Here is an 8,630-nt window from a genome sequence, read left to right as displayed (position 1 = left end):
TATGGGTGGTGTCTGTGGCTCAGTGAGTAGGGCACCGGCCCCATATACTGAGTGTGGCGAGATTGAATCTGGCCACAGCCAAACTGCAACAAAAAAATAGCCAGGCATTGTTGCAGGTGCCTATAGTCCCAGCTACTCAAGAGGCTGAGGCAAAAGAAGAGCCCAAGAGCTGGAGGTTGCTGTGAGCTGTGATGCCACAGTACTCTACCAAGTGTGACAAAGTGAGACTCTGTCTCAAAACAAATAAACAAACAAACAAAGATAGAAATTATTATCATATTACTAAATATGTGTCAGTTTTTTCCCACTACTTCCCCAAAAAAAGTCAGTATTGCTATGCATTTGTTTTTCTCACATCACTCTTATAAAATTAGGACAGCTTTTGTCTTTGTTAATCACTGCTGGGTTAAAAGTCCCACTCTGTGATGAGCCAGTCACAAAACTATAAAGTTCATGACAGTTTTTGATCAAATTAATTGTATTTTTTAAAAGTAAATTTAATATAATATTTTTCTAAACATCATTATAGATTTTTGTTAACTTCAAATGATGGGTTCTTTGATCTTATAAATTCCTATGTAGGAAATGTTATTTTGGTTATCAATTTGGCTTCAGTTTGTCATCAAGCCAAAGAAAAGATGGATAGAGCTTTAATACAGACTGCATAGCTTTTTAAAGATTATATATTTAACATACATATTTAATATTAACAAGTCAGCATCTGCTTAGCTGTGTTTAAATAATTTATATTAATGAAAAAATCATAATTGTTATTAAATACTTGCTATTTGCTAGGTATTCTTCTAAGTGTTTCATGGGTATTAACTCTTTACTCTCCCAGAATAACATTACACTATGAAATTATATCATTTTTCCTGTACCTTTCACTATTTATAAATATTGATTCAAGAGGGATAAAAGATTTAAACCTAAGGCCTGAAACAATACAAATCCTCAAAGAAAGTGTGGAGAAAACACTTGAAGATATTGGCCTGAGGAAAGATTTCGTGAAGAAGACTTCCATGGCAATTGCAGCAACAGCAAAAATAAATAAATGGGACTTAATTAAACTGAAAAGCTTCTGTACAGCTAAGGAGACAACCACCAAAGCAAACAGACAACCTTCAGAATGGGAAAAGGTATTTGCATACTATGAATTGGACAAAGGCTTGATAACTAGGATCTATAGAAAACTCAAATTAATCAATAAAAAAGAACCAACAATCTCAGATATCACTGGGCAAGAGAAATGAATAAAACCTTCTCTAAGGAAGACAGACAAATGGCTAACAAATGTATGAAAAAAAGCTCAACATTCCTAATCATCAGAGAAATGCAAATCAAAACCACCCTGAGATATCATCCAACACCAGCAAGAACAGCCCACATCACAAAGTCTCAAACTGTAGATACTAGTGCGGTGTGGATGTGGAGAGAAAGAAACACTTTTACACTGCTGGTAGGCTTTCAAACGAATACAAACTTTTTGGAAGAAAGCATGGAGAATCCTCAAATAATTCAACATGGACCTCCCATTTGATACTGCAATCCCATTACTAAACATCTATCCTGAAAAAAGCAAAAATCATCTTATCATTAGGACATTGGTACTAGGCTGTTTATCACAGCTCAATTTACAATCACCAGAATGTGGGAACAACCTAAATGCCCACCAACCCAGGAATGGACTAACAAGCTGTGGTATATGTATACAGTGGAATACTATTCAGCCACTAAAAAGATGGAGACTTTACATCTTTTGTATTAACCTGGATTGAGTTGGAACACGTTCTGTTCTTCTTAGTAAAGCATCACAAGAATAGAGAAGCAAGAATCCAATGTACTCAATTCTAATATAAAGGCAGTAGATGATCTAATCCAAGTGGTGGGTAGGGGAATGAGGGAGCAGGGAGAGGTCAGGGAGAAAGGGGATGGAAGTCTCGGTGGGTGAGACCACCTCTTGGGGGTGAGACAGAATTATAGAGGGCACACCTCTTGGGGGTGAGACAGAATTATAGAGAGACTTTACTTAACAAATGCAATCAGTGTAACCTAATTTTTTGTAACCTCAATGAATCTCAAACAATAAATAAATAGTTAATTAAATTTTTAAAAAGAAATTGGGGCATGGGGGATGGGGAGAGCAGAGGGAGGGAAGAAGGGAGGGAGCGGGGGGGGAAGGGAGGGGCAGAAAGAGGGAAGGAGGAAAGGGGGGAAGGGAATAGCAGAGAGGGGAAAGGCGGGAGGGTCGGGGGAAAGGGAGTAACAGAGAGAGGGAAGGAGGGAGGTGGATGGGGGTCACAGGGTGTGACACATCTCTTGGGGGTGGGACACAATTATAAGAGGGACTCTACCCAACAAATGCAATCAATGTAATCTGGTTCTTTGTACCCTCAATGAATCCCCAATTCAAAAAAGAAAAATAAATTATATCATTTTTGAAAAGAGAAAACAGACACACAGGTGAGCAAGGTCACAAAATTAAGATATAGTAAAGTTAAGATGCAAAAGCAGTCAGTCTGGGAAGACTGCCTACATGGATGAGGTGGTGTGCATCTCTTCTTTCTCAGATGCTGTCCTCAGCAAAATCAAATACTCCTACATTTAGGTAAAGTCTGCAGGAAAGAGATCCCCATGATTGAAAACATCTTCATTTCTTTTTCTCTCTCTCAACTTCTTGGATTTGTTGGTTGATGTTTCTCAAAAATTGGGGGAAAACTGTGATTATTTCTCTAAAAATTTTCATCACATTTTGTCCTTTCTTTTTCTAGAACTATAATTTTTCTAGAACAAGTAAACATATATTAGTTGTTTAATGTTAAAATTGAACATTAAAATGTTATAATTAAACATATTAGTTGTTTAAAACATTAGTTGATATTTTTTCTATAGCTCAAAGAGACTCTATGTGGTAATTTTTTCCAGTATGTTTTCTCCTGTGTATTTGATTCTTCAAATTTACTGATTTATTTTATAATCTTTAGTCTTTTAAATTTATCTAGTGATTTTTTTTTAATTTAAAGTATTCCATTATTTTTAGATACTTCCCTTTGGTTCTATCTTAAAGTTTCCCCTTATTAGCTAGAATCCCCCAAATATTAATCCACTTCATTCACTTTCTTTTTGCCTTTATTTATGAAGCATCTGATGTTTGTAATACCTTATTTGAAGTCCTTGTATGGTATTTACAACATATATATCAACAGTAGAGCTACCTCTATTGACTTTCTTCTTCTTGCAGGTAGCAGTCACTTCTCCATATTCCGATGGATTATTGGACATTGTTGGATTATACTGAATTCCTATGTGAGGTATTAGTTTCCATTCTGGAAGGAAGTTTAAGTAATGGGAAATTTTCTTTTTCAAAGTATTAATTGATGCCTTTGATGAGGATGTTTATTTCAGTTTTGCTTTTGTGATAGAGTGCAGCCTTTTCTCTTGGTCTTATTGGAAAATACTGATACTGCTAAGTTATTGACAAGTTCAGGGGTTTTCCCAAACCCTTCTAACCTAACAAGACTACAAATACCCCCAGCACCAAACAGCTGCAGAAATCTCTCTCTCCTCTGCTGTAGTCTTTGTGGGGTCCTTGTACAACCTCTGCACATATAATAAAATAGTAAATATTTGAGGGTAATACCTACACAGCCTTGAGTTTCCTTTCTCTGTGACGTCTCTTGTCTGGGATATCTCCTTTAACTTCCAGGTGCTCTGGCATCACCAAAGTCTATTTTAAACTCCAGGAGACTTTCACATTCTCATAAAGCCTTTCTCTGTCACCTGCTCCTTGAAAAATGAAACATGCCCTCAAAAGAAATAGAGAGTACCTCTTTCTTGTCAACAAATACAACTTGCCAGTGTCTTCCTACTTTTGCTTGTTCTTGAAGGCCTTAAATGTTATTTTTCAAAACTTTTCACAAATTATCCAGTTGTTGTTTTTCTCAATTTTTCTAACTATAAGGCACTTACCCATTCCCAGCATTAATACTTAATTTATTTTTGTAGCATGTGGCTTCCCATCCTTGACAATAAGAATGACCTTTATCCTGGAACATGGAGAGTATCTTTCACATGAGGATTTTATCACCTTCTTTTTGTACTTACTGTTTTTTTAAGTGTCTATAGTTCAAATGATCCTTATGCAAAAGTAGAGTATTTAGGGGGAACCTATTCTGAAATCCTTTAGCCTCATAGAGTACGTACTTCTTTAAGTGTGGATCCTTTTATCCAATATATGTTTCTGGAATTCATTGATGTTATTGTGTTTTAAATCATTTATTCATGTGGTTAAATAGCACTCCACCCTCTGAACAGCTATTCAACCAATGATGGGCATTAAATTAGTTCCCAGATTTGGTCCTGTGAATAGCACTGATACAGTCATCTAAGAGGATGACATCCTTCTAACAGGATGTCTTCTGGCAAACCCAAGCACAGTGGAATTTACATGCTGTGAGAAATGTTTATGTTCAGCTTTAGAAAATGTACCCAAATACATTTCCAGAATAGGTGCCTTAACCTATACTCTCACACAAGGCTGTGAGAATCCTGGTTTCTCCATATAATTGTAACTTCTCATATCTATCCTTTTTGGGTGTTTAAAATAGTTCCTGTTCAGTGGGCAGGCAATTTGCATAGACTATCAATAATCCTCATAACAACCTTTCAAAGTAAAATCAAATTTTCACTTAGCAGAAAAAAGACATTATGTCAATAAGGTTAATACATTTTGCAAGGTCAAATATCTGCTATTATCAGTTCAAGGACTCCAATTGGGGTCTTCCTGGCTATATTGTTTCATAATCTTGATATTATCGTAATCACATTAGTAGAGAATTTAACAAAATACTGCCTGTGGTAGCAATCTACTATTCAAAAGCCATTGTTCCTTCAATTTTTATAGTTTCCTACATTTCTATATATTATCTGTGTAAAAGCCTTGTGAAGAGGTTTAATTCTATTTTACAAATCAGGAAAAAGATTTGGCAAAGATAGATAAGCAGCGTTCACGAATTCACGTTTAATGATATCTGAGAAGTCAGAGTCTATAAAGTACATAATATGAGACATTTGAGGATAGTGCTTTTTTGTTCATCACTGCATCTCCAGTGCCTGGAAGAGTTCTGGCATATAGGAAGCACTTGGTGAGTAATTGATGAGTCATTAAATGTTTGAATGAAAGAAGAGAAAAAAAGGATTGCATGAATACCATTCTCTAAGCAGCAACTCTAGCATGTGGACAGTTCCCTGAACCTCAGTTGTTTGACTCTCATCCTTTGTGGAAAGGAAATATCCATTCTTCCCAGAGGGCTGGGGAAGGAAGATGGTGATGTCCAGTAGCCAGTGAGGAGAGAGGACACCAGGTTCTCAGGAGCACCAAACTCCTGAACTATGGCAGCATCCTGCACACTCCCTCTTCACACCTGCTGACAGGTAGTGGAAGCTGGAGGAGAAGGCAGAGAGAACCATAGGCCTCTTGGCCTAGCCACGGGTTTCTGATAACAAGAGAAGTAGTTTGTTCCCACTCAGAAGCTTTGATGATAACAATGACAAAGATGATGACAACTCCAGACCAGAGGGCCATAGGCCTCCTCAGACTTTGGGTTTGTACCACCACTGTGGTCCCTGATATAATCCTCCCACTAGACTGAGCTGAGATAAATGTAAATTGAAGCTCCTGGCTCCTCTTTGACCTTTGGCTTGATAGGAGGATGTGTCTGGTATCTTGAAAGAAGAACTTTCTAGGAATCCTCTCACAAGTTCATGCATCTTTTCAGGAAGGCCAGTAAGCAGTGGATTATATTTCAGCACTTTAATTTCCTCCAACCCATGTATGTCACACAACTGAACAGAAGCTCACCCAGCAAGTCAAACCAGAGCCAGATCCACTGGCATCTCCTTCCCTGGAAAAGACATCTCAGGTCAAACCAAACCTGAAGTACACCAGATGAGCCATCTTTCCTCCCCCAGTGTATTTTTGTCCAGAAAGCCACATGAAAAGGAACCAATGGAACTTTAGTCAGCCTCAATCCTTGAAGGCTCAGTAAATGTGGGAAAAGAGACAAAAGATGAAAAGCAGTGGGAAGAGATGAAGCTGCATGTGGATGATTTACCAGGAATTTTGGCTCGACTATACAAAGTCAAATTCACAGCCGAAGCTGAGTACCCCATCAGCTGGATTTGCGTTGGCAGGGACCGGGCCCTGTTTCCTGCTTACTTCTGTTGGGATGGGGCTTGCATCCTGTGCTGCTAGCTCCATCAATCATCTGATGAGTTGCCATTGACTTAACTATGAATAGGACGAAGAATGGACCTCTGGTTCGTGGACAGATCAGCCCCCTGAGCCTGCTGCTAGCTGTGTCCTTTGCTGCTTGTTGGGCTGTCCCAGGAGTGGGGTCTTTCTGACCTGGGGTGGGGGGGTCAATCCACTCACAGGAGCCTTGGGGGACTTCAACATTCTCCTTTACATCTGCTGTTGCGCACCACTGAAGAGGGTCAGCATTGCCAACACGATCGGGGCCGTGGTCGGGGCCATTCCACCTGTCCTGGGTTGGACAGCGGACCCTGGAAGCCTGGACGCGGGGGGCCGTGTCTTCCAGGAGGAATCCTCTGCTCCTGGCAGTTTCAGCATTTCAACGCCCAGAGCTGGGGCCTGCGTGAGGACTCCTCCCGGGGCGGGGCGGCTACTGCCGAGGTGGGTCACCCACCCAGCGCTGTGCCTGCGCGTGGCGCTGCGCCGCTGCTGGCCCGGATCTCGACGTCCACCGCAGTACCGGCGCGGGACCTTACCACGTGGACCTTCCTGTCATCAACCGCTAAGTCTCCTATGTCGGCTGACGCTTCTAAGCGGGCGCGGATGGCAGCAGCTCCTGGAAACGGCTCCGCATCCCGAGGCACCTGCCGCGGCCGCTGCTGCTAGTGCTGACCCGCGAGCGCGGCCACCAGCTGAGGGGCGCCCTCGGTGAAGAGCACAGAAGAGGAATCGCTGGTTTTAGTACAAGACGGTAGCATCGTTTGGTGCTCAGCAATCACTAGACAATTATTTTTAATGATACACAATATGCCCTCTAAATCCAAATGGGATGGCCCAATTGATGACTACAAAGAAAGACTATTTTTCCCTTTGAGGGTCTTTATACACCCCTTCCTCCAAACCCTCCCCTTTTTCTTGTCCCCTCTGGATGTACCTGTGCACTCTCCTTTCCTGGCTCCTTCCCCGCCACTCCCCACTTTCCACCTTACAGCCAGAGGGGCATTAAGTGGCCTCTAAGGAGACCACTTGATAATGTGATATCCGCAGCCTGTGTGCTCAGACTCTGCTGGGCCTGGTCTCAGGAAGTGCACACTCCGGCCCCGCACGCCCTTCCGGGTGAATAAGCCGGGGCTCCCACTTCCCCAGTCTGAGCTTCCTCCCCTCCACACATATCTCCAGCCGGGTAATAAACTATTACTATCAAGGGTAGGTTGCCTCAGGCCATGGGGGAGGTCTCAGACTGGAATGCCAGCCCTTGCCACCCACCTCCCCAGTATCAGAGCTTCAAACCAGGGAACCCAAGGCCCCTTTATACATAATCCACTGTAAACTGCAGGTACTGTGTGAGGCACTTCTTTCTGGAAGGGTAGCTCTAGTCTTAGTACCAGAGTCCCGCCTGCTATGAGCCCACCACTGTAGCTCTTTGGTCACCACTGTGGGTCACCAGTGCCTTTCCGCTGTACCGCTTTCTCCAGCCTGTATGAGAAGTCGGGAAAAGGGTGTGCTAGGCTCGCCCGTCACGTAGATCACTTTAGCCGCTTTAGCGTAGTGAGCACCGTTATACAAAATCATACAAAACTTTGTCTCAGTCACAGAATTAGGTTTCTATTTTCTTTTATGGCCCTAGCATACTCAGAGAGAAATAGTCATTGATTCCATTGATCACTTATTAATATAAAAAAATAATAATTTTATCTTCATCAAATGAAAACCCGAAGCCCTTTTTATATTTACAAAAGAGAATGCCAAAAGAGAAAAATAAAAACTTCGGACAAATTTAATGTAACAAAATTTAACTAAGCAAAGAATGATTCATGAGTCAAGGAACAAACCAGTGGAAATTCAGAGAGCTGGCCCCGCTGTGCTTCCCACGCCTGGCAGGTAGCACTTGTTTGATAAATATTTGCTGATAATGTTGATTAACCATGTGGATGTCTTCCATACAAAAAGAGAAATAAAAATAGAACTTCAGCATTTCAAAAAAAGAAATGCATGCCCTGTAAGTTTCTCATGGTCTTAAAGTAGGTATGCAAAAGTTTTTGGGTATATTTTGCTTCCAGATTATGCTTTAACCTCACAAAAACTGCCCCAGAGAAGGATGAGACATCCTTGCTATAATCGGCAGAGAATTCCTCTTGGCTTGATGGTTAGAATGAAATGCAGGGATATCAGTACAGATGCTATAATAAAAAAATAATATCTTTAATATGCACATTACTAAATTTTTCTCTCCACACGTAGTCTCATTTCAGAGTTCTTTTGTTCATCATTTATATCAGCAGTGCCATATTTTTAAACATATGAGACAACCTGGGTAAGCGGTTGGATGAGTAGACTGGTCATAGAGTTTTAGGTTTTGGAAAGTATTAAAAGACAT

General features: G+C 40.9%; 1 pseudogene; it reads left to right on the top strand.

Moving 5' to 3' along the window:
- Positions 1 to 6,104: 6,104 nt before the first annotated feature.
- On the top strand, positions 6,105 to 6,919 carry LOC128564359 (protoheme IX farnesyltransferase, mitochondrial-like; annotated as a pseudogene).
- Positions 6,920 to 8,630: the final 1,711 nt, after the last annotated feature.

This window comes from Nycticebus coucang, chromosome 14 (genome assembly GCF_027406575.1).
Source record: "Nycticebus coucang isolate mNycCou1 chromosome 14, mNycCou1.pri, whole genome shotgun sequence".
Taxonomy (NCBI): Eukaryota; Metazoa; Chordata; class Mammalia; order Primates; family Lorisidae; genus Nycticebus; species Nycticebus coucang.
The sequence above is the reverse complement of the archived record's forward strand: the minus strand, read 5'-3'. Positions and strand labels throughout refer to the sequence as shown.